Below are 24,326 nucleotides of genomic sequence, written 5' to 3' on the forward strand. Positions count from 1 at the left end.
GTAGAAACAGTTCTGAAACAAATGAGTATATCTATATATCATGCCCAAATCATTCAGTAAAATTTTCTTACATTTGCAAAATTAGGATTTGTTTTTAAAGTGTTCTCCAGATGATTCCCCTCTACCACAAAAGTTGTAAAAATAAACTTTTTATATATAAATTATTGTCACAATTTCGAAAAGTGTGTTTCACACACCCAGCTGGGCTTTTTGGGCTTTTTCATTTGAACAGCAGCCCACTCCCCCCCCGCCCTGCTCATAGTGAACTGTTTCTGAAAAATATTGGGAGTGTTAAAAAGGGAGGGGAGAAGCATGTGATATGGTATGGGCTGCAGGTCAAATACAACTAAAGAGTTGTTTTTATAAGATGTTTAGCGTTCATTGTAATATAAGTATATAAGGGTTATATTTATTTTAACAGAATAAAATAAATTAAAAAGGGCAGAAGTCATATTTGGTATGTGCAAGCCTATGGATCTGTCTAAAGAATGTATCTGGATTGCCACCCTCCTCATTTATTTTAAATTTGCCTTACGCACAGCAGGCACTGGGAAGCTGCTCATTGATCCCCAGGGCCAGCCATTTTCCCTGATGAAGAGACAGCAGGTAGCTCCCTGATTTTTACCATCTCTGGGGGAGTCAGGAGGGCAAGGCCTTCCTGACTGTTGTATGACCAGCCTAGCACCTTTAGACAGCTGAAGAGTAGTAACATCAGCTCGAGTTAACTAGAATAAGAGTAGTGGTCACATCATTACTCTTACTAGATTAGATTAGATTTATTAGGTCATGTGGGGGACCTTATTTAGCCAAAACTCAATGAATAAATGTATTATATAACTAACTAAATAATACTTCATTGCCTTTCTGCATGCTCCAGAAAAGTATATGATTTTTTAATTTTTTTATGAAAAGCACCCCAAGGCAGGCACAATGAAGCAGCTCAATAGCTTCTAAAGATAATGATAATAATACATTTGGGTGTCCAAAGCACTTCACATGCATTATCTAGCTGTAGTCCTTAAAACAACCCTGTGAAGTAAGTCAGTAATGTCATTCCCATATTAGGGATGGAAAGGTCTGTCAATTTTGGTTCTTTCAGTTCTATTTTTTTTCTATCTTAAATTCAGTGCTCCTCATTTCTGCAGCAAATTGTGATTTTTTTTAAAAAAAATCCTCATGAAAATTCTCCAGCATTTTAGTGTGAATTCCTCCTAATGAACATATGTTTGTAGGCAGTGTTGGACTAACATACACATTTTTGCAAGGCATTTTTCATCACATAATGCAGTTGTGCATGTTATGTTCCCTTATATATTCATTCTTATACACACATTCCCCTAATTTATGCATTTTTCCTAAAGTTGGTTGGTTGGCAAACTGCATCGCAAAATTTGAATAAGTGCAAATTTTGAAGGATGACTGTGTCCTCATATTGTTTCAGAAAGTGCCAATTTGATAGATTTGCCTTTAAATGCAAACTGAGTAGAATTTCTCCCCCTATCCGTAGTCACAGGGGGCTACAGAGAGGAGGGCAAGGCAGAAAAGCTTCATCTTGTGTATGTGAATTCTGTTCCATTCACAGAAGGAAAGTTAGGACCAAAGGCTATGGGCTGGATCCAGTAAAATTAGTTCCATTTAGTTCCCACTGAAATCAATAGGATTTAAGTGACGACTAACTTTTCATTCTGATTTCAATGGGACATAAGTGCTACTAAATTACAACACAATTATATGCCTGCCTACTCAGAATAACTCCTACTGAGTTCAGTGAGGTCTATTTCCAGGTCTGTTCCCCCAGATAAACAAGCATAGGATTGCAATCTTAGTCTGGAGTCAACCCACCATGTTTTAGTGTTAGAATAACAATGGCATACTGTAAAATGCAATACATCAATTTCCAGGGCAATTTATTCAGCCCTGCTCTAGATCTGGTCAATTAATCCATTTAGCACTAAACTGAAGGAGCAGTTTTGGATAGCCCCAATTCAAGGCCACTAGTAGAAGGAAACTGTGACCTAGAGTTAAAGCATAGTGGCTAAGAGACTATATGAAGCAAGGACTTCTCAGTGGCAGCACCCCATTTATGGAACTCCCTTTGGTTGTCCCCCACATTATATTTGTCCAGGCATCAACTCATTAATTTTTGCAGGACTTTGGAGCATAGCAAGTGTGGCCCTATTTGTCCAGCCACATCACTGTTACTGCTTGTCATATGTTATTGTTATTGCATTGATTGCAAAATCAATAAATATATATATAAATTAAATTAAATAAATAAAATAAAATTAAATAAAATGTGGCTTTAATTCTACTTTTACTTTCTTGGGATGCAAGAAAACAACAACAACAACTCCTCCTCTATGGACCAAATCTTCCCTCTGCCATGTACTCCCAAGGTGGCTTTCATAGCAAGCCATTGTCTCTCTGCTCCCCATTCAGTCCCCCTATCTGCAATGTGCAGGGAAGGGATGGGTGAGAATTTTGATTCAGTTCATATTTCAACCTGAATCTATCAAATCCACACTTTACAAAACAATATGAGAAGAGAAACAGTCATCCTTCAAAATTTGCACTTATTCAAATTTTGCGATGCAGTTCGCCAGCCAACCAACTTTAGGAAAAATTCATATATTAGGGTAAAGTGTGCATAAAAATGCACAGTTATCCAAATTCGCAATGAAGTTTTCCAACTAAGCAACATTCACAAAAATGCATCTCTTTAAGAAAACTGTGCATATATTTGTGACAATAACATACAAAAATGCATTGCATTAGGGAAAGCTGCATACAAACAAATGTATTTATTAGGGGAAATTTGCACTAAAATGCTGATGAAGTTTCATGATTTAAAAAAAAAACTCAAATTGCTGCAGAAATGTGGAAAACTGAATTTAAAATTGGAAAAACGAAAAACTGAGGGAACCAAAATAGACAGGTCCTTCCAACCCTTTCCTGTGACCCTCAGAGATCTTGTCCTGTGGGTTGAGGGATGGGGTTCTTGGGAATGTTGTGGGGAGCTGGGAGAGACTACCTCCATTATGTGACTAGAGGAGCAACCTAGGATTCAAACTATGGTCACCCTAAAGGTAGCTACTATTCAAATGGTGAACAAAATATAATTTAAGTCTCTGCAGCTAGGGAGACATGATGCTTTCATGTTTCTTTTATGATGAACACTAAAAATAAGTAATAATAAGCATTGATGTGCACAGTAAAAAAAAAGAAAGACAGGTTTCTAAACAAACAAACATTAATGCTTGTGGTCAATTCCCAACAAACGCACTCTTCAAAGTGAACCAATTGCATTTTTAACTGAAATATATGACAGATAGCTGTGGCACTAATGTTTTTCATTGTTAATAAGGTCGATATGGAACAGAGCTCCTTTAGAATATATATAGTAAAATGGAAATGCACGCTTTGATGACTGCTATAAAGCAGGCCAAATATATGTCATGTCCAATTAATGTCAATAAGGAACATCTGTATTTAGGCACCCAAGTTACTTAATGCAAACATTTCATAATTATATACTATAGCACACATGGAGCATTATGAGATGTGGTGTCCCAGTGTGAAATATATTCACATTTTTCAGATCAGTCAGCAGTCTTGGTCTGGCTTTGGCTCAGCTTGCCGTCTCCCCATAAGAGTATTTCTTTATAATATTGAATTAAGTACAATCCACATTTTTTCTCTTATCTGTGAAATCTTGTGGTTGCAGCTTGACTGTTTTCATAAAATGAAAGATCCAAGTGCACAAAAAGTTAGGAAGGTTTCCACTCCACCCCCTTTTCTTTTTAGTGAAACACATCTGTTCTCCCCCCCCCCGCAAGCTAAGAAGCAACAGCTGAAGCATTAAGAATTTAACGTGAAAGACTCTAGACTTGCACTGATTTTTGCTCTATTGAACAATGTGATTGTATGTACAGGAAATTGGTGGGGCCAATCCAGTCCCTTCCCTGTGCATGGCATTATATGCTCATAGCACTCCTATGAATGTGGCTAGTTGCACATGAATGGGTTGCTGGTGAGAAGAGGAGATTGGTGGTAAAAGTGATTAAGGGATCATTTACAAATATATGTTCATACATGATGGAAGCATCAAGGGATGAGCTGGAAAGTGGCAAATGTAACGCCAATCTTCAAAAAGGGATCCAGGGGGGATCCCAGAAAATAAAGGCCAGTTATCATTTATTGTTACAGTTTTTATTGTTTGCTTTCTGATATTCTGTTGTTTTATATGTTTTGTTATGTACATCGCTCAGAGTGGCAGGTAAATCCAGCCAGATGGGCGATCAATAAATAAAAGAAAATAAATAAATAAACTTCTGTCCCTGGAAAACTGGTAGAAAGTATTATTAAAGCTAGATTAACTAAGCACATAGAAGAACAAGCCTTGTTGAAGCAGAGCCAGCATGGCTTCTGCAAGGGAAAGTCCTGTCTCAGTAACCTATTAGAATTCTTTGAGAGTGTCAACAAGCATATAGATAGAGGTGACCCAGTGGACATAGTGTACTTAGACTTTCAAAAAGCTTTTGACAAGGTACCTCACCAAAGACTTCTGAGGAAGCTTAACAGTCATGGAATAAGAGGAGAGGTCCTCTTGTGGATAAGGAATTGGTTAAAGAGAGTAGGAATAAATGGACAGTCCTCCCAATGGAGGGGTGTAGAAAGTGGAGTCCCTCAAGGATTGGTTTTGGTACCTGTACTTTTCAACTTGTTCATTAATGTCCTAGAATTAGGAGTGAGCAGTGAAGTGGCCAAGTTTGCTGACGACACTAAATTGTTCAGAGTTGTTAAAACAAAAAGGGATTGTGAAGAGCTCCAAAAAGATCTCTCCAAACTGAGTGAATGGGCGGGAAAATGGCAAATGCAATTCAATATAAATAAGTGTAAAATTATGCATATTGGAGCAAAAAATCTTAATTTCACATATAAGCTCATGGGGTCTGAACTGTCAGGGACTGACCAGGAGAGAGACCTTGGGGTTGTAGTGGACAGCACGATGAAAATGTCGACCCAGTGTGCGGCAGCTGTGAAACAGGCAAATTCCATGCTAGGGATAATTAGGAACGGGATTGAAAATAAAACAGCTGATATAATGCCGTTGTATAAATCTATGGTGCAGCCGCGTTTGGAATACTGTGTACAGTTCTGGTTGCCTAATCTCAAAAAGGATATTCTAGAGTTGGAAAAGGTTCAGAAGAGGGCAACCAGAATGATCAAGGGGATGGAGCAACTCTCTTATGAGGAAAGGTTGCAGCGTTTGGGGCTTTTTAGTTTAGAGAAAAGGCGGGTCAGAGGAGACATGATAGAAGTGTATAAAATTATGCATGGCGTTGAGAAAATGGATAGAGAAAAGTTTTTCTCCCCCTCTCATAATACTAGAACTCGTGGACATTCAAAGAAGCTGAATGTTGGAATGTTTACTCAGCGCATAGTTAAACTATGGAATTTGCTCCCACAAGATGCAGTAATGGCCACCAGCTTGGATGGTTTTAAAAGAAGATTAGACAAATTCATACTAGCCGTGATGGCTGTGCTGTGCCACCCTAGTCAGAGGCAGCATGCTTCTGAAAACCAGTTGCCAGAAGCCTCAGGAGGGGAGAGTGTTCTTGCACTCAGGTCCTGCTTGCGGGCTTCCCCCAGGCACCTGGTTGGCCACTGTGAGAACAGGATGCTGGACTAGACGGGCCACTGGCCTGATCCAGCAGGCTCTTCTTATGTTCTTATGTATATGTGAAGGGACCATCAAAGATTTAACACCACAGGGAGGAGTTTCATGTTATGACAGATGCAAAGTTTTTCAGCGGAGCCAAACCACACATTCTGCTACCACCTGTAATCAAGTATAGAACAATCAGTAGTATTCTATTCTATTCTGTTATTAGCTCTGTTTCTGCAGTTCAGCCTGTGAATGCTGTTGTGAATGTAGTCAAAACAGCACCATCTACACATTTGAGTGAAACATCAGCAGACTTGGAGGAACCCCAAGTTTTGCACAGACGTGTTGGCATGTGAGGTGGGGTGCTGACAATGCACCACCCTTCTAGCTGCAGTGGTGCTGCTGCTTGCTGGAACTAAGATGAAGTGGGGCATGGCATGGCAATGGTGGTGGAAACACCAGGTTGGCAGTGGCAGCAGTTTGGCTACAAAATAAAAAAGAGGGAACCCCAAAACAGCCCAATGAGGTCTAACTATGTTCAGTGGCCATGGAATATTGGCTGTTGCCATGGAAAATGGATAACTTGGGGGAGGGAGAATGGAATGGAGAGGAGTGGCTAGAATCCTGAACAGCAGCTTGCCACACTGCAAATTTTATTGCAGGCTGTAGCAGCTGGTGAGATGATGCAGGTGAGTCTGTGTTGACCTTCCCAACCCCACATGTCACTGTCGTCTCTCCACAGCTTCCAAAAGAAGGGGAGGATTGCATTGCTGCAAGCCACTTTAAAGGAGGTTGTCAAAGTTTGAAGCCCAACATTATCCCTCCTTGACCCTTCAACAAGTACTTTGCCAAGATGTGGCAGTGGTAGCAAGGGGGGGGGGAGTAGACTGCAATATCACAGTGAAATGTGTTGGATTCTCCTCACCCAAGGGACCACCACTCTTTATGGGGGGGGAACCTTTGCACCTTTCTCTGTGAAAAGCAGACTCTATGAAAATCCAACATAGCCCTAGTCTTATTTACTTTGAATAACATCCTTTTTTTAAAGTGCTTTGTTCACTGGCAGTTCCTTGGAGGGCATGGATTTAATTTAATTGCTAACCTTTTGTCTCACTTATTTGAATACTTTGAGGTGTGTTTGTCAAATGTTTAATGAACTCCTTGGAGGGCACAATCACCCTCCACTTATCTATGATGGTTGATTCAGTTCTTTGAAGTGATATCCAAGAGATCCTGTTAGAATTTGCCTTATATAGGAAATGGGTTTAGACACCTTGAATTAGCTCCTGAGGAATTTAATTTTGCTTCCCATCTGGCCATTGGAATCTGATCAGAATCAGCACAGGAAGCCATACGGTTTGTGGTCATAAAAGATAAAAGATCAAGCATAAAAGATCATTATGAGGAATAGCTAAGAGGAAGTGGAAGTTCTTATACTTGTCTTTCAGTTGTCTCTGCCGAGGTGGATTTTTGGCTTTGAGATGTGACTTGGGGATTCACAGGTGAGAGATGATTGTTGGCCTGAATCTTGTAACTACAACAGATATAACTTTTGCTAATAACTGTTGTTGTTTCTGCTGAAAGAATAAGTTGATGGGCACCTTTTAAAGTTGTTTTCCATTATGAAATGTCAGTAAATCTCTGTGTGCAATTAAAACTTAAGAATTATTTGTATCTGAAAGACTGCTTGTTTGCAAATTTTTCTTTAAGTGGATTTTAGTTTGCCCCACATTTCCAAGCTTTAGTGTACACCATCAAGATGTGCTTTATTTCAGGTCTGACTTCTTTCCTGGTTAAATCGAAACTGATGGCAACTCTACTAGAAGTTGAAAGGGTTTTTGAAAGGCTCTTCATAGTTTTGGAGCCTTTGGAGCCCATCACATTTATTTGCTGAATCTGAACAGGAGAGTGAACTGTTGCTAAGATTAGTACCCCAACTTATTATAGGCCTGGCCCAGTTACACTTGCCACTAGCATCTGAATATAGATACCACATGAATAAGGCCAATCACATGGTCTTTCTAGTTGTCACCTATGCCGACAAGAGTTTTGGAATATCAGCTGTTTGGATCAAGGGCTTTCAAGCTATAGCAGAAAGGAAAGGCTGTGTAAACCAAGAAGAGCAAATGAAACAGAGTATATTTAAACTTTGAAAAAGCTTTTGGAGTTCTGGATTTTCAGGGTGGGAGGGAGGAAAGAAAACCACAGGCAATTTATCTCTCTAATTATATTTATATCCAGGAAGAATAAGGTATTAAGCCAAGATCAGATAAAATTGAGATAATTACATATTTTTGCTTTGATCATGAAGTATCACATTTTAGCATCTTGGCTTAAATACATCTCTAAATAAAAGAGGCATTAATATTTGTTAATTCTGCATCTGGCATATATACTTGTTTGGTGAAATGAAATCCTGATGCAACGAAGTCAGAGGACCACATGTACACTGTCTTGGGTTCCATGACAGAAGAGTATATAGATGTATTCACTAATAGGCAAAAAACATTGCAGTTTAAGAATGTACCTATAGCCAAGAGATATTTCTATCAAACTTTAAAAAGCAGGGAAATTGGGCAGCTATAGTGAATGCACCAGGGGAGCAGGAGACCTGACCTCCTCTTTGAGATATTGGACTGCCCTACAAATTTGTCAGAATGCAAACACCATTTGGGTTGGTCTTTCACAGTCCAATCCACTTCCTGTGTAGCTTGGAAGAATTTGGTAATGTGCCTCTGAGCATATGGTGAGTGGTGGCAATACCTGCCATCTCCAAAGATAGAGAATTATATTTGTGTATGTTTGTTGGTGATCTTCTTACTTTGCTTTTTTCCCGTGTTACTAATGTTTCTACAGAGAATCTAATCTAGAAAATTTTATTTCCCTCATTATTCATCCTAGAACTCTGTGTCAAATTTATTTTTCAGTAATTTCAAAGCATTTTGATTGGTCAATGCCATGTGATGGTAAAGACAGCCTTTTGTGTTTCAAATTGGAGGTAATGTTCTTTTTCTATTTAGGGTGCATTAACAGTTGAATCTGAAACTGCAGTTTGATGTAAAATCAGACTGATTACAATATGTTGCTACTTCAGCAATGACTCTAGCTGTTGGAAAAAAATAGGATGCATGTTTTCAGCCTGCTATGTTTAAACCACTTCATTTAAGGCAAGGTGGGCACGGCCAATTAAAAACATATAGCACATCTAGAATTTTGCTAGAATATATTTCACCTCCCAGCATTTTATCTTGTACAAATTGAGACACTCCTTATGTCCACTGGAGACTATTCTGCAGAATAGTCAGTGCCATTATTCCACAATTATGTTTGGAGTTTTTTTAGTGTAAATTTTGCAAAGTGTTGCTGTACTTCACATATTCACATAAATAGAAACAAAAGAAAATGATTTGCTATAGGAAACTTCACTAAAATTGCAAAGTAAATCAGACATATTTAAAGTGACCATCTGAACTATATCAACTGTCTTAATAATGTTGCTTCCTCCCTGCTAAATGAAGATCAGCACAGCACATGTCTTCTTTCTATTATTTGGGTTGATTGCAGGTGTTGCCACCACTCACCATATGCTCAGAGGCACATGTTACCAAATTCTTCCAAGCTACACAGGAAGTGGACTGTGAAAGACCAACCCAAATTGTGTTTGCATTTTGACAAATTTGTAGGGCAGTACAATCTCTCAGAGAGGTCAGGTCTCCTGCTCACCTGGTGCATTCACTATAGCTGTCCAATTTCCCTGCTTTTTAAAGTTTGATAGAAATATCTGTGGGCTATAGGTACATTCTTAAACTGCAAGGTTTTTTGCCTATTAGTGAATTTCCCTGCTTTTTAATCCGGGAGGTAAGAAATGGAATCCTGTCCAAGTTTGCTGAGAATGGACTGATCATTTGCATACTTACTGAGTTCAGTGGGATTTACTCCCCTGCAAACATGCTTAGGATAGGTGAAACTGACCACAGGGGATGGGGAGGGGAGGAGGAAGAGGAGGAGGAGGCAGGGGAGGAAAGGCAGAGGGGATGACTGGGATGGGAGCAGGTGGGAGGGGGAGGGGAGAAGGACAGGTTTGATCATTTGCATGTTTATTGAGTTCAATGAGATTTACTCCCATGCAATCATGTTTAGGATAGGTAAAACTGACCGGGGTGGAAGAAGGGAGGGCTGTAGTGGACAGGGTAGGAGGAAGGGAGAGGAGAGGGGAAGGAGGGGAAAAGCAGGTCTGATCATTTGCATGCTTATTCAGTTCAATGGGATTTACTCCTATGCAATCATGGTTAGGATAGGAAAAACTGACCATTGGGGAGGAGGAGGGGGAAAGGGAAGAAGCATATTGGAGGGAGGCAAAGGAAGGGAGAGGGGAGGGCAGGTTTGAACATTTGCATGCTTATAGAGTTCAATGGTATTTACTTCCGTGCAATCATGCTTAGAATAGGTAAAACTGACCATGGGGAGGAGGAAGGGGAGGGGGAGGGGCAGAGAGGGGTAAAGGAAGGGGGAGGGGAGGGGCAAGAGGGAGGGGATAGGAGAAGAGAGGGTTGGTTTGTTCATTTGCATACTTTTCGAGTTCAGTGGAATTTATTTCTATGCAATCACGTTTGAAAATGGAAATGGACTGCTTTCAAGTTGACTGGACTTATGGCGACCCTTTGAATATGGTTTTCATGGTAACTGGTACTCAGAGGTAGTTTTACCATTGCCTTTCTCTGAGGCTGAGAGCCAGTAACTAGCCCAAGGCCACCCAGTGAGCTTCATGGCTGTGTGGGGATTCGAACCCTGCTCTCCCAGATCATAGTCCAACACTGACCCAGGGAAGGGGCAGGGAGTGGGAGGGGAGGAGAATGGGTGGGTGGGCACTGGGCAGAAGTGAAGCCCCTTTCCTTTCCAAAAGGAAAACATAGTGAACAGTATCATTGCTTTTCAGCGTTTTCCCCACCTTTTTATTCTACAGCAGGCACATGTAGCCTCCCACCCAAATTTAAACCAAAGCTGTCCCTGGCCACATCCACACCAGGCCTTTATTTCACTTTGGACAGTCATGGCTTCTTTCAAAGAATCCTGGGAAGTGTAGTTAGTGAAAGGTTCTGAGAGTTGCTAGGAGACGCCCTATTCCCCTCACAGACCTTCAATCAGAGTGTCTGACTGTTAAACCAGTCTGGCTGCTGGAACTCTCTCAGTGGAACAGGAGTTTCCTCTCAGCACCCTTCACAAACTACACTTCCCAGGCTTCTCTGAGGGAAACCATGACTTTCTCAAGTGAAATCAAAGTCTGGTGTGGGTGTGGCCCCCTGATTAGGCAAGCCCAGCAGCTGGGAGTCTGTCTTTTAGAAGTCTGACAGTTGCTTCTTACTGAGCATGCCCCGCATTATCATAGGGTGCCAGCCAAAATTTCTTAAATTATTTAAAAATCAGCCATGCATTTTTTCTAACTTTTAAACTGCAGAAGATGAAGGTGAGAGTATGGGGCAAGGTCAGTATTAGGATTACAGGTACTCTGTGAACATGGCTGATCTTTAATGAATTTCAACAAATTATGAGAACTCTGAGAGAAAAAAGTCCAAAAGGGCTCTGGAGTTTCTCTCTATCTCTTTAGACTTGAACTCTCGATTCTCTCTGACTGTTTTGTGTATCACCATAAAAATTGAGAGTGTTGTTAAACAAGCGTTTCTGAGTTCAGGACTATAAGTTTTGTAAGGTTTTGTTTTGAAATGAGTTTATGGGAAGCATCAAAATGTCATGGGGGTATTTTCAATTTAACATTGCGGAATGTGAAAAATCCACGCTGGCTATAGTATACAGCCACTCTTGTGGCTGTATAACATAGATAAAGAGATAAATACCTCATGTTGCAAATTGTGCAAACAACATCCTTGTAGCTATTTCATATTGAAATGGTACTAAGCATGAGGTGAAACAGTGGAGCTGAGCAACTAACTGAGGTTACACACTTTGGGAATAAGCCACCTTGAATTCCATACAATTTACTTCTGAGTAAACAGACATAAGGTTGCAGAAAGCAATTGAATGAATGCAATATCTAATGCCAATAAACAAGGAGGAAGAGGAGAAGAATGTTTTTAAAGAGGCTGAACTGGAATCTAAAGTTTGGTTAGTGAGGTCATATTTATTTGTGTTTGTTTGTTTTTGTTTATTAGATTTGATCAAATGGTGCTCAAGGAGGCTACCAGCAGTAAAATGCATAATAAAAAACCAAAGCATAAAAACAAGGCAGGTAAAACACATCAATAAAACCAACAACCAGTTAACCAAAAGCAGCATATTTACAATTGCTGTAACAACTAAGCATATGAGAGCAAAGGTCTGCCTAAATAAATAGATCTTTGCTGCCTGGCAATAGCTCATTCAAGCCAGGACAAAAGAGGCCTCTCTTGGAAAGGAGTTCTAGAGCCTCAGGTCAGTCACTAAGAAGGACCTTTCTTGAGTATCCACTAAATATGAGTACACGTGATCCCTTTTTAAAAAAGGAGGATCTCTGGTACAATAGCATATAAAGTCAGTGTTGGATTAGAACAGATGATCTAATAGTCTGACTCAGTGTCTGACGGCTTCATGTGTTCTATGGGCCCAGTGTGGGAGTCTTGTGTACACTGAGGTATATATCTATGACTGTATCTACCGTATATTCCGGCATATAAGACGACTGGGCGTATAAGACGACCCCCAACTTTTCCAGTTAAAATATAGAGTTTGGGATATACTTGCCGTATAAGACTACCCCTGCTTATGACATGCAGGTACTTAGCAGGAAAACTGTCACTTATAAACTTATAAATATTAATATTTGGATTGTCCAGTTGTTTTGTTTTTGTGCCTAGGAATTACCACCAAAAACTGGGGAAAGATGTGAGAAATCTTTTTTTTAAAAGCAACATTAAATGCCTAGACTCTAGTTTCCAACACTATGGAGTGTTTATTGATTGATTAAGAGAATTTATATCCTGCCCTTTTGCTGTTAAAAACAGAGCTCAGCACAGCTTACAAATATAGTAAAAACAATAAAAATACACAATCAGAGAAAAACAAGCCAAAATGTTAGGAAAAGGAGTCTTTCACACCACATGCTCAGTTCTAAATACTGTTGCAGCAAGTTTTACAAGTTCCTCCAGTATTCCACTGGTGCAGGCACTCAGACATTCAAAGTACTGTATGTTTCTTAGGTTTTATAAAAGCAGAGCTTTGCTTAACTCAAAATTTCTTCTCCCTTTGATAACCACATCTACACAGGTTCCACCTCCATACTCAAAATGAAACTGGGCCTGGAAGTGTACAACAACCCCACACATACCTTGCTAATTCGATTATCAATGCCAGGATGTCTGTCTTATCGACTACTCTCCTGCTCCCCCCCACACACACACACCGGGCATCATGAAAGACCCAGTCCTGGGCTCAGAAAGAAAATAAATATCTGGTCCTCTTCAAAGTATTGATAAGCCTCTTGTTTTAATTGAAATAATAATTATAAATTCTTGTTCTTATCACTAATGGGAGTTAATTATCTTGCATATGCTGCTGTTGCTTCTATGGCTGTAACAGAGTGAGGTTAAAGATAAGTGAAATGCAAATAGGAAAAAAAAACACAGAAGGCAGTAACACTTTCCTAAATGTAATACCATACCAACCACAACAAGATTCCTATAAGGCAAAAAACTAAGCATCTCACAACCAGTCAGGATTCCTAACCAAAAACCAAAAATATGATAAATGAAGAAATATTTATATAAGCATAACTATCAAATATATTTATTATTTACACAAACTGTAAAGATATTTATAGTGCAATCCTAAATTTATTTATTCAGAAGCAAGTCCCAGCGTATTCAATGGGGCTTACTCAAACAGGGACAGAAATGCAACCTCAAGTGATAAAGCAACTTCATTCACACAACCCAAAATTCCGAATCATGCCACTTTACACTGTTTTGCAACTCTTTATACTTGTTTTATGGTTATTGGATTTTAAATGGCTTTATTTCTTGTTGTGAGCTGCCTTGGTTTCCAACCCTACCTCACAGGGGTGTTGGAAAGACTCCATACACACACGCACACACTGCAGATGTATAAATACATACAGCCCATATAATAGTTTATTGTCAAACCAATTGGTCACTGCAGAAAAATCAGTATTAGTTTTTTAAAAATCAGTATTAGTTTCCTACAGAATAAAAACTGCAATACCTAAGTAAGCCCTGCCTACTTGCTTTAAAATAGGACTGGGGGGGGGGGGCAGAAAGAGAACACAAACACAATTCTTTTTTACATTCACTCCAAAGTCCCATTGATTTTCAGCACATTCATAATCATGTCTACTCAAAAGTAATTCCTACTGAATTCAATAGGATTTACTCTGGACATATGGGATTAGCACTGTTTTTACCCCCAAAAGCAGCTATTGGGAAGGTTTTCAAAACACTGCCCAGGATCTGACTCCTACACACAACAGGGGGAAAAACTGAAATGTATATACCTACCCAATTTATGAGATTTTCAGATAAACAGGAGGGGAAACCACCATTTTCTGGCCTCGCAATGTTTTGCAGACACTGCCACCAAACAAACACTTCACTGATTGGCTGAAATCCTGAACGGGCGGGGTTAAAGCTACAAAGTGCTATACAGTAGTTTAAAAAAAGATTTAACCGGGGGGGGTGCCTGACGTTTTTATATATATCTCAAGAACCGCACCACCTAGAAACTTAATTTTTTTTTAAATGAAAGCTGAGAATCCGGGCCACCTAAGGGGCTAGCCGGGCGCCGGGTGGCATGCTTAGAATCCGGGTAAAACCCGGCTATCCGGGCAATATGGCAACCCTAATAAGACGACACCCGGCGTATAAGACGACCCCTGACTTTGGAGAAGATTTTCCAGGGTTAAAAAGTCGTCTTATACGCCGGAATATACGGTAGTTCATTTCTTATGATGCAGCAGCAGCGCCTGTGCTTGAGGCCATGTGTCCAGCGGGTTTCCGATATGCACAGCAGCCAAGGATTGGTAGGCGGGAAGGGGGAGTGGCAGTCATTTATCAGGAGTCCTTGAGTTTTGCCAGACTCCCTCTCCACGAGACCAAGTTTGTTGACTGCATGTACTGGAGGTTGGGCCCTAAGGGCAGTTTAAGGATTCTTCTTGTGTACCGCCCACCCCGCTACACAAATGACTCCCTGACCGAGGTGATCGAGGTCGTCTCGAGCGTGCGGGTTCTCTCCCCTGACCTCTTAGTCTTGGGGGATTTTAACCTGCATGCCAAGGCTGCTCTCATAGGAGCTTCTCGGGATTTCATGGAAACCATGACTTCCTGGGAACTGCACCTTTGTAATTTTGGACCCACCCATGTAGCCGGTCATGCTCTCGACCTTGTGTTTGTCTCAGGAGGGGAAGGAAGTGCTCTGAAAATGGGGGCTGTTTCTTTGAACCCCGTGTCATGGTCAGATCACTATCTGGTGAACATGGACTTCTCACTGCCACATACCCTCCGCAGGGGTAAGGGACCCATTAAGATGGTCCGCCCCAGACGCCTGATGGAGCCAAAAGGATTGCTGAATGCGCTGGGAGATGTGGAGCCGTCAGAAAGTCGCCCAGTCGAAACCCTGGTGACGGAGTGGAATAGGGAGATCACCAGGGCAATAGACTGGGTGGCTCCAAAACGTCCTCTCCCACTGAATAGAACTCAGATTGCACCCTGGTATACATCACGCTTACAGGGCCTGAGGCAGGAGGTGAGACGACTAGAGCGCCGGTGGCGGAAATCTCGTTCTGACGGCGATCGGACACTTGTTAGAGCAGCAATAGCTGCCTATCAAGTGGCAACGAAGGCAACGAAGAGAGAATTCTTTGCTGCCTCCATTGCGTCTGCAGAGTGTTGTCCCAGGAGGTTGTTCCAAGTGGTCTGAAGCCTGGTCGGTCCGGTTGGACAGGAACCCTTGGAACATTCTAAAGCCTCCTGTGACAAATTTGCCAAGCACTTTGCTGATAAAATCGAGCGCCTGAAGAGCACGATTCCGTACGCCGTGGACACAGGTAGTGGGCCAGAGCTGGCCAATTGCATTCCGGTCCGGTGGGATTGGTTTCAGCCCCTTCCCTCTCAGGAAGTGGACAAGGTGCTCTCTAATGTGAGGCCAACCACGTGCTTGCTTGACCCTTGCCCTACATGGCTCATTGTGAGCTGTAAAGAGAAATTGAGCGAAGGGATCAAGGCAATGGTGAATGCTTCCTTGGAAGAGGGTGCAATGCCATTAGCCCTTAAGGAGGCAATAATAAAGCCCATTCTGAAAAAGTCCTCCTTGGATCCCCAAGAGTTGAACAACTTTCGCCCAATTTCCAATTTACCATTCTTGGGCAAGGTGATCGAGCGAGTGGTGGCTACTCAGTTACAGACACACTTGGATGAAGCGGATTATTTGGATCCATTCCAGTCGGGCTTCAGGACTGGACATGGAACTGAAACAGCCTTGGTCGCTCTGGTGGATGATTTGAGGAGGGCGTTGGACAGAGGTGAACACACATTCCTCATCCTCCTGGACCTCTCAGCGGCTTTTGATACCGTTGACCACGGTATCCTCCTGGATCGCCTGAGGGGAATGGGAATAGGAGGCACTGTTTTACAGTGGTTCCATTCCTATCTCTCTGATAGGTACCAGCGGGTGGCATTGGGAGATGAGGCTTCAGACCCTTGGCCTCTCAATTGTGGTGTGCCACAGGGTTCTATCCTCTCTCCCATGCTATTTAACATCTATATAAAGCCGCTGGGGGGCATCATCAGGAGATTTGGGCTGCAGTGCCACCAATATGCGGATGACACTCAGCTCTATCTCTCATTTAAGTCCTCACCAGAGATGGCTGTGGTTACCATTTCCAAGTGCCTGGAGGCCGTAAGTGAATGGATGGGAGGAAACAGGCTGAAGCTGAACCCCGACAAGACCGAGGTACTGCTTGTGGGAGATAGGAGGAAGTTGGGTGATTTTGACCTGGTGTTGAATGGGGTAAGATTGCCCCTGAAGGACCAGGTTCGCAGCCTCGGTGTTGTTCTTGATTCCCAGCTGTCCATGGAGGCTCAGGTCGTGGTGGTGAGCCGGGCAGCTTGGTATCAATTACATTTGATACAAAGGCTGCGACCCTACCTCCCTGTCCATCTGCTCCCACGGGTGGTACATGCCCTGGTCTCCTCTTGCTTAGACTATTGTAATGTGCTCTACGTGGGGCTACCCTTGAAGACGGTCCGGAAATTACAGCTGGTACAGAACGCGGCGGCATGTCTGATCAAGAACAGCCGCCGCCGAGACCATATCATTCCAGTACTTAAAGATCTGCGCTGGCTACCAGTTGTTTACCGGGGCCAATTCAAGGTGTTGGTTGTAACCTTTAAAGCCCTACACGGTTTTGGTCCAGTTTATCTAAAGGAACGCCTTCAGCATCACCAGATAGGCCGCCAAACGAGATCAGCCTCCCAAGACCTTCTCTCGGTCCCACCAGTCAAAACAGCTAAGCTGGTGCGGACCAGAGAGAGGGCATTTTCAATTGTGGCCCCCGCCCTCTGGAACTCTCTGCCTTATGATCTCCGCCATGCCCCCTCCCTGACAGGCTTCCACCGAAACTGAAAACATGGTTTTTTAGGCAGGCATTCGAGACCTCTGTCTAATTTAGTTTAAATTTTTGTATGATGGGGGTAGGTTTGGATTGAGTATACTTATTGTTGTTTTGTATTATATGTTATATTTTACTCTATGTTATATTTTAGTCTATGTACGCCGCCTAGAGTGGCCGTTAATTCAGCCAGATAGGCGGCCTAGAAATAAAATTTTATTATTATTATTATTATTATTATATGTGTATGTTCTAATTTTAACATGACAGAAGAACACTGCACGTTAAGGCTGGCTTAATTTCAGGGAAGAGAGCTGTATTTTTAAAATGGTAAAAAGTCCCTTATTGTGCAGTGATTTTTTTTTTCCTTTTAAGTGTCAGCATGGTTTGATATATATTGCAAGTGGGAGATTTCTATGAGGAAACAGTAAATAAATAGATCTAGGTAGATGCCAAGATAAGATGTGCCGTCAAGACAGAAGTATTTTGAAAAATGCAACTGTTAATAAAACTCTTTAACAGAACAATTCTATACACACTCACCTGGGAATAAACCCTATGGGCCTTCAGAGGAGACATGCACAGAATTGCTCTGTAAACTTCCCAGCAGAAGACAACTTCCTTTTATATACTATACTAGCTCATTGAAATAATCCCAACCAATACAAGGATTTTATAATTTACAATGACATTAAATATAAATGAAATGGATTAAACCCAACCTACTTTGGATATCTTCAAATTAGAATGAATTTGACTGCCTATGTAAAATCTAATATTCAGTTTGGAAAAGAAACAGTTTTTGAGAAATATTGTTAGATAATAAACATCTTCATCTAAAATACACACATCACTTTTAGAATATGTCTCCAAAATGGAGCAAGTAAACTCAGGATTTATTGGCTGGCATATCTATGTATGTTTGGAAGTGTTGTGTAGAACCAAAAAAACCTCAGAAGACATCTAGATGTACAACCGAGGAGCTTAGTGTGGCATGCCCCATTCTCCTGTCCCATAATTCTTGTCTCATACACCTGATTTATGGGGTGCTTATTGCTTTTGAAAACTGCTTGCTTAGTACTGGAGTCTGAAATGCTCTGTTTAAGAACTGTAAGCTCAAATCTGCAGGGTACCTGATTTTTTTATGCTGCCTAGGACAGAGACTGAGAAAGGATGTTTAATTAGTCAAAATAAGCAGGAGAAAGAAGACTTTCACACACTGAGGGGAAGGGGGAAAGTCCGCCCAGCTGTATTCTCAGCTCTGGCAAGAACAGCTCCAAGGTCACTGTGAAATAAACAAACATCAGAAGTACGAGTTCTAAAGACACTAACCTCTGGGAAAGATAAAAATCTCACAGGTATAGGTGCCACCTCCCAGAAGGTCTTTTGGATATAAATAAAGGATCTTTGATGTGGGCAGATAAGCCTCACCACTGGCTAGAAGCCTCGGTACTGGCTTGCAGGGGAAGAGCGGTGCAGTGTAAATCTAAACAGGGCCATAAGGGATCTCTCCTGCTGTTTGGGATTTCTGGCAAGGAAAAGGAAAATGTAAGATAAACTCTGTGCTCATCATTAGTTGCTTTAAATGCTAGCTTTGCCTGCAAACCAACAGCTTTGCTTTAATAAAGGACTATATTTTCCTTCTTCACAAGTGTGTTTCATGGTCATTCAGATCCCGAACTTTCATACCTCAGGGAAGGGAAAACGTTTGGCAAAATGGGTTAGTGAAACAAAGTACCCAGTTTCTCTTTGAATATGGCTGTTAGGGGAAACCATTAAGGCTGCATTCTTATACATATATACTTTGAAGTAAGTTCCACCGAAAACAATGAGGCTTGCTTCTGAGTGGGCATGTATAGGACTGCACTCAGAGTTTATTTCAAGATGGTATGTGACTCCTGTATTAGTAAGTAAGAGAAACAGATTCTGTTCTTTAGCCTCTTGGAAGTGTCAATGTGGTGTGTTTTTTTCCTTCTCATATATTGTGGAATTGCCCATTAACTAAAACATTTTTTAAAATAATAATAGTTAGTAGTAGTAGCAGTGAAAGTCTTGGGGTATTTTATTCCACTAGAGCCCTTACTCTTTCTTTTGACATATACCAATAATGCAAACCAACAAAATAATAGTGAACATCATGTGTGGTTGCAGCTACTAGGGTTCTTTATGCAAAATATTAGAGGCTTCCATAGTGCCATCTGTAAGAGAATGATTAGAAAAAATGTGAAATCATGTCACACTCGTGACAAAGTACATACGAAAGGTGGGGAGGGAGGACCGAGTAGTTTAACAATTAATCCCTCTTCCCAGGGGACTCATAAATTGTAGCTGTGTGAGGGGAACAATTCTTAACAACTCAGCACTCTTAACAAACTGCAGTTCCTAGAATTATTTGATGGAAGCCATGACTGTTCAGAGTGGTATAATAGTGCTTTAAATGAACAATAGTTGTTATATGCCCTCGTGAGACTGATTTAATGATACATGCTAGCTCCTAAGTGGGTGTTGCTAATCAGAATTAATTAAAATGTCCTGGGGAAATTCTTACAAGCATGAAGGTTGGAACTGGAAAAATAGAGGGATCTTCCAGATCTGTCAAAGTTTTCCCATCAACATGTGAGCTGTTGACATATTAATACACTTTTACAAACACCTGTTTTAAGATTTCTTGCCAGTACTGTTGCTTTTTAAAAAGTCAAAACACCAGATGCTTTAACAAATATCTCTCTGGAGATCTATCCTCCCTTCAGATTCATTCATCAGATTCTGTAAAAAAAGCAGACAAACTCTTGTTTTATGTTTCCAAGATGACACAACATCAAACAACTTGCATATTAAAAATCTTAATTATAGATGATTGGTTGATTTTTTTATATTAAAAAATCCCTTCTGAATTTTATTAAACAGGAATTACTACTGTATTCCTTGGGATACAGTCTGTAGCAATCAGTGCAGCCCTGAATATCAAATTATTACTTTTGGCAATCAAGGATGACACTTTTCTCACTTATATAATTATAATGTACAACTTCAAATTGCTAGTTTCAAGAACAGTAGCCCCATAACTGCTCTAAAATTATGCTTCATGTCAATAACTAGCACCAGCTCATGCTTTTATTTCTGAAGCTGTAGTAGTTTCAGTATGGACTTTGGTTACATATAAAAACACTGTGCTTTATGGAGGATAAGGCTATGACTGGCTACTAGTGTTGATGTGTATAGGATCAGAGGCATCATGCCTGTAAATACAAGTCAATGGAAAACAACAGGGCTACTGCACATGTCCTGCTTGTGGACTTCTGGTTGGCCACTGTGGAAAAAAGAAAGCTGGCCTAGAATGCTGGTCTTGGGTCTCTTCCAGCAGGGTCCTTCTTATGTTCTCATGTTCTTAATACCATGCCACATAGATTGCCACCTATTTGGCATTTGGTGGAATCAATGGAGCCATCCTCAGGAGGCATATGCACAGCCATTAAGTTGGGGTTGGATGCTACATCAGCCAATCAGATCCCTATAGTGCAGAAACAATTGGGGTGAACTGGATCATGCAGTCTTAGCTGTAGGGTACTGTGTCCTTCAAGGAGAACTTTACTGGCTTTAAGAACTCCTGGTCCACATACTGGGGAAATGATGCATACATCCATATGTCTATGAAAGACAACTGCGGATTAGCTACTGATGTCACATGCCCAGTTATGGCATGACCAGACCATGTCATGGGAAGCTCCTTCAGACAAATTCAGAGATGATCCATTCATATTTTTTTATATAATCAGCACTCACACACATAATCTCCAAAACCTTTTTAAAAAAAACTTTCTAGGAAAAAACAACATTTAAATGTGGCTAACTTGAAAATCCTTGGAGCTGCTCATCTGAAATTTGGTGAGTATAATACCCTCTGTAAGGGATACCATGTCCCCAAATTTCATGTCCCTACATGCATATTATTTCCATGGTGCTGCTGGCCCATGCCAGCCTGATGCCACCTACCTGTGTCACAGCCTTGATTTTTAAAAGCTCTCAATTCACCCCCCAAAAAACAAGCTCAAAGGAAGGAATATGGTAAACACAGAAGCATGAGAACTGGCGTGAGTGAGCATTTACATTTTTTTTAAAAAAAAGGTTTTGGAAAAAGCAAACTTTAAAGGTGGCTAGCATAAAAACCACTGGAGCTACACACCTGATGTTTGGCCAGGTTAATCCCCTCTATAGGGACTACCGTGTCCCCAAATTTCATGTCCCTATGTCAAAAAACAAAAAGTTATTACTGTTTTGTGTTTTGCAATTAAAATTAAAGAAATTTCTGGAGATTTATAATATTCATAATAATAATAATAATATTTAATTTGTTTGTCGCCTATCTGGCAATTAGCCACTTTAGGTGACGTACATTAAAAGAGATAAAATACAATAATAACAGATGTAATCACATTAATAACAATAGGTAAAATACTGGACAGTCATCAATACATATAAAAGCAATTATATTAACAACATACGATAAATGACAGAATCATGGTGATTTACCCAATGACCTCAAAGGCTTGCTGGAATAGCCACGTCTTCAGGGCCTTGCGGAATACATCTAGGGAAGGGGCATGTCGAAGATCACATGGGAGGGAGTTCCAGAGAGTGGGGGCCACCTCAGATCAGGTCAGACAGGGTGCAAATCTGTCTGGACTAGATTGGGCCTGATCTGTATCTGCACATCAGATCAGGAGGTCTGCACACATCCCTAGTGTACAACAGCGGCTCACAATGTATCTGCAAAATATACCTTAGGAACACAGGAATCTGCTTCATACCAGATCAGACTATTTGTCCATCTGCCCAGTATTGTCTACTTTAAATGGCAGCGATTCTCCTGGATCTTTAGCAGTGGTCTTTCACATCAGCTACTACCTAATCTTTTCAACTGGAGATGTCAAGGATGGAATATAGTCTTCTGAAGTACAAAGCACGTGGCCTGCCACTGAACTATGGCTTCTGCCCAACCTTTCTGCTTGTTGGATGAATCTAGACCAGCCTTTCCCAACCAGTGTGCCTCCAGATGTTGTTGGACCACAACTCCCATCAGCCTCAGCTAGCATTGCCAATGGCTGAGGCTGATGGGAGTTGTGGTCCAACAACATCTGGAGGCACACCGGTTGGGAAAGGCTGATCTAGACTATAAGTAGAGTTCTGCTGGCCAGAGTGGTACCTCTGTGCTAATCATATGCAACACCATGGGCTGTCATTATGGTCTTGTATACATTATAATAGAATGAGTTGTGTATCTCATTCTGGTTTACTGGCACACATCCATAAAACATTTCATCATATCTTTTGAATGAAAAACATTTTGAGGCTTGGAAAAATCCACCTAATTCCTCCCATCCTAATTTTAGCTGAAACTGTAGGCAGAAAAGCTACCCTATTAAATGTCAAGATGTTCTTGTGATGTTTCCAGCCATAAATGGAACAAGAAAATTGTTGACTATTCCACAAAGGAGTCTATTCTCAGCCTGATAAATGTTTGGTAAAGCATTTTAAATAGAAAAAGCTTTGATGTTCATCAATTACAACCTCATATCAAATGTTAAAGCTGTCCTGGAACTCCGCTCTGCTTCCTGATTCTTCATTCTGAACCTTAGTGGCAGAAATAGTCCAGCCAGAAAACAATTATAAAAAATAATGTGCTTTGAACTTGCCGGTGATGAGGTCTGACTAATTTTAACCACATATGGTGATAATTATTACCTAGAGCATTTAGCACTGAATTTAGGGATTACTGCTGTTTACACAAAGAAGACAAGTTCAGAGGACCAATTTGATTTTGGGGCTTAACATGAAAGTGTAATTAGTAGCTAGCTGTTCAATACATTATTTCTGCTCCCTTTCAATCCTGAACATTGTTTGGGAGGTTAGGTAATCAGCAGAACCCAATCCTTGGATACAGCAGCAGTTTGGGATTCAGTGCTTCACTGTGTTGTATGCAGGATGGCTGCTGATTATGCAAGAAATCAGATGATTCTGGTTGTTTAGAGTTCAATCCAATGCACATTTACTTGGGATTAAGTCCAAATGATGAGTGGCAGAGAAAAGATTACAGAGAGAGGTTGGGGGAGAAGATGCTCTTCAAAACCGACAATGAAAAATGCTATAAAATAAAAAAAAATGGCAGTGAGGCAGTGCCTGCTCTCTGATGTATACAGGAAGAAGCAGATGGACGATTGCCGCTGTGTGCATCACAGGGCTATGCTGTGTGCATCATGAGGGCTATGGAGGAGATGTGATTTGCTCTGCTGGCACAGATATGTTTGTTTTATGCTTGGGATTTCATGACAGAATTTCTGCACAATTGCTCCTGAAATGTGGTGGTAGAACAGCACTATGTTTGACAGTAGAAAAATCAGCTTAAGACTCAGAATAGATGTTTGAATGGCTTTGATTGGAATGCATGCATTCCCTGGATGTGATAGCATAAGTGCATTTGCTGGCAAAGGGAAAGCAGGTACTTACAACTCTTGGAAAACAGTCAAGACATGAAAAAAAAACATTTTTTTTGAGCTGGGGCAAGAGTGGGACAGCTGAGCTGCAGAGCTAATGGAAAAACTAGAGACAGTCACCTGTTGTCTTTATGCTCCCAGACTTTCTGTTAGGAATGCTAATGACCTAAGGTACCACTTGTTCTGTGCTAAGAAAGTAGAGATAGAGAGCTACCAACTGCCACCATGCAGGGACTGCTTGATGAAACATGCTCAGTGTGCAAGCTATCAGGTCACAATACGGAAAAGGTGTGTGGAGAAGGACCTGAGAACACCAAGTCCTGTCAGCAGGGGCTGGAAGTTGGAAGTAAGAAATGAAACTGAGCAACTAGTTGTACACTGGATGGAAGGTCTGCCAGCACCTCAGGTCATGCTCAATCTACTAGCCTGCAATTGCATAAAGAAGTGTGAGTGACCAGAATGTATGTGCGTGAAAAATGGTCTCACATGCAAACTCCTCAACTGTGGTAACCAGGACTTGAGTACAGAAGATGGTAAACATCTATTTGAGGAGGAG

General features: G+C 41.0%; 1 long non-coding RNA gene across 3 annotated transcripts in view; it reads left to right on the plus strand.

Moving 5' to 3' along the window:
* Positions 1 to 24,326, plus strand: part of LOC133382224 (uncharacterized) — a 105,208-nt gene that overhangs the window by 1,195 nt on the left and 79,687 nt on the right. The gene's annotated exons all lie outside the window — the stretch shown is intronic.

Source organism: Rhineura floridana, chromosome 3 (genome assembly GCF_030035675.1).
Source record: "Rhineura floridana isolate rRhiFlo1 chromosome 3, rRhiFlo1.hap2, whole genome shotgun sequence".
In the NCBI taxonomy this organism is placed as follows: Eukaryota; Metazoa; Chordata; class Lepidosauria; order Squamata; family Rhineuridae; genus Rhineura; species Rhineura floridana.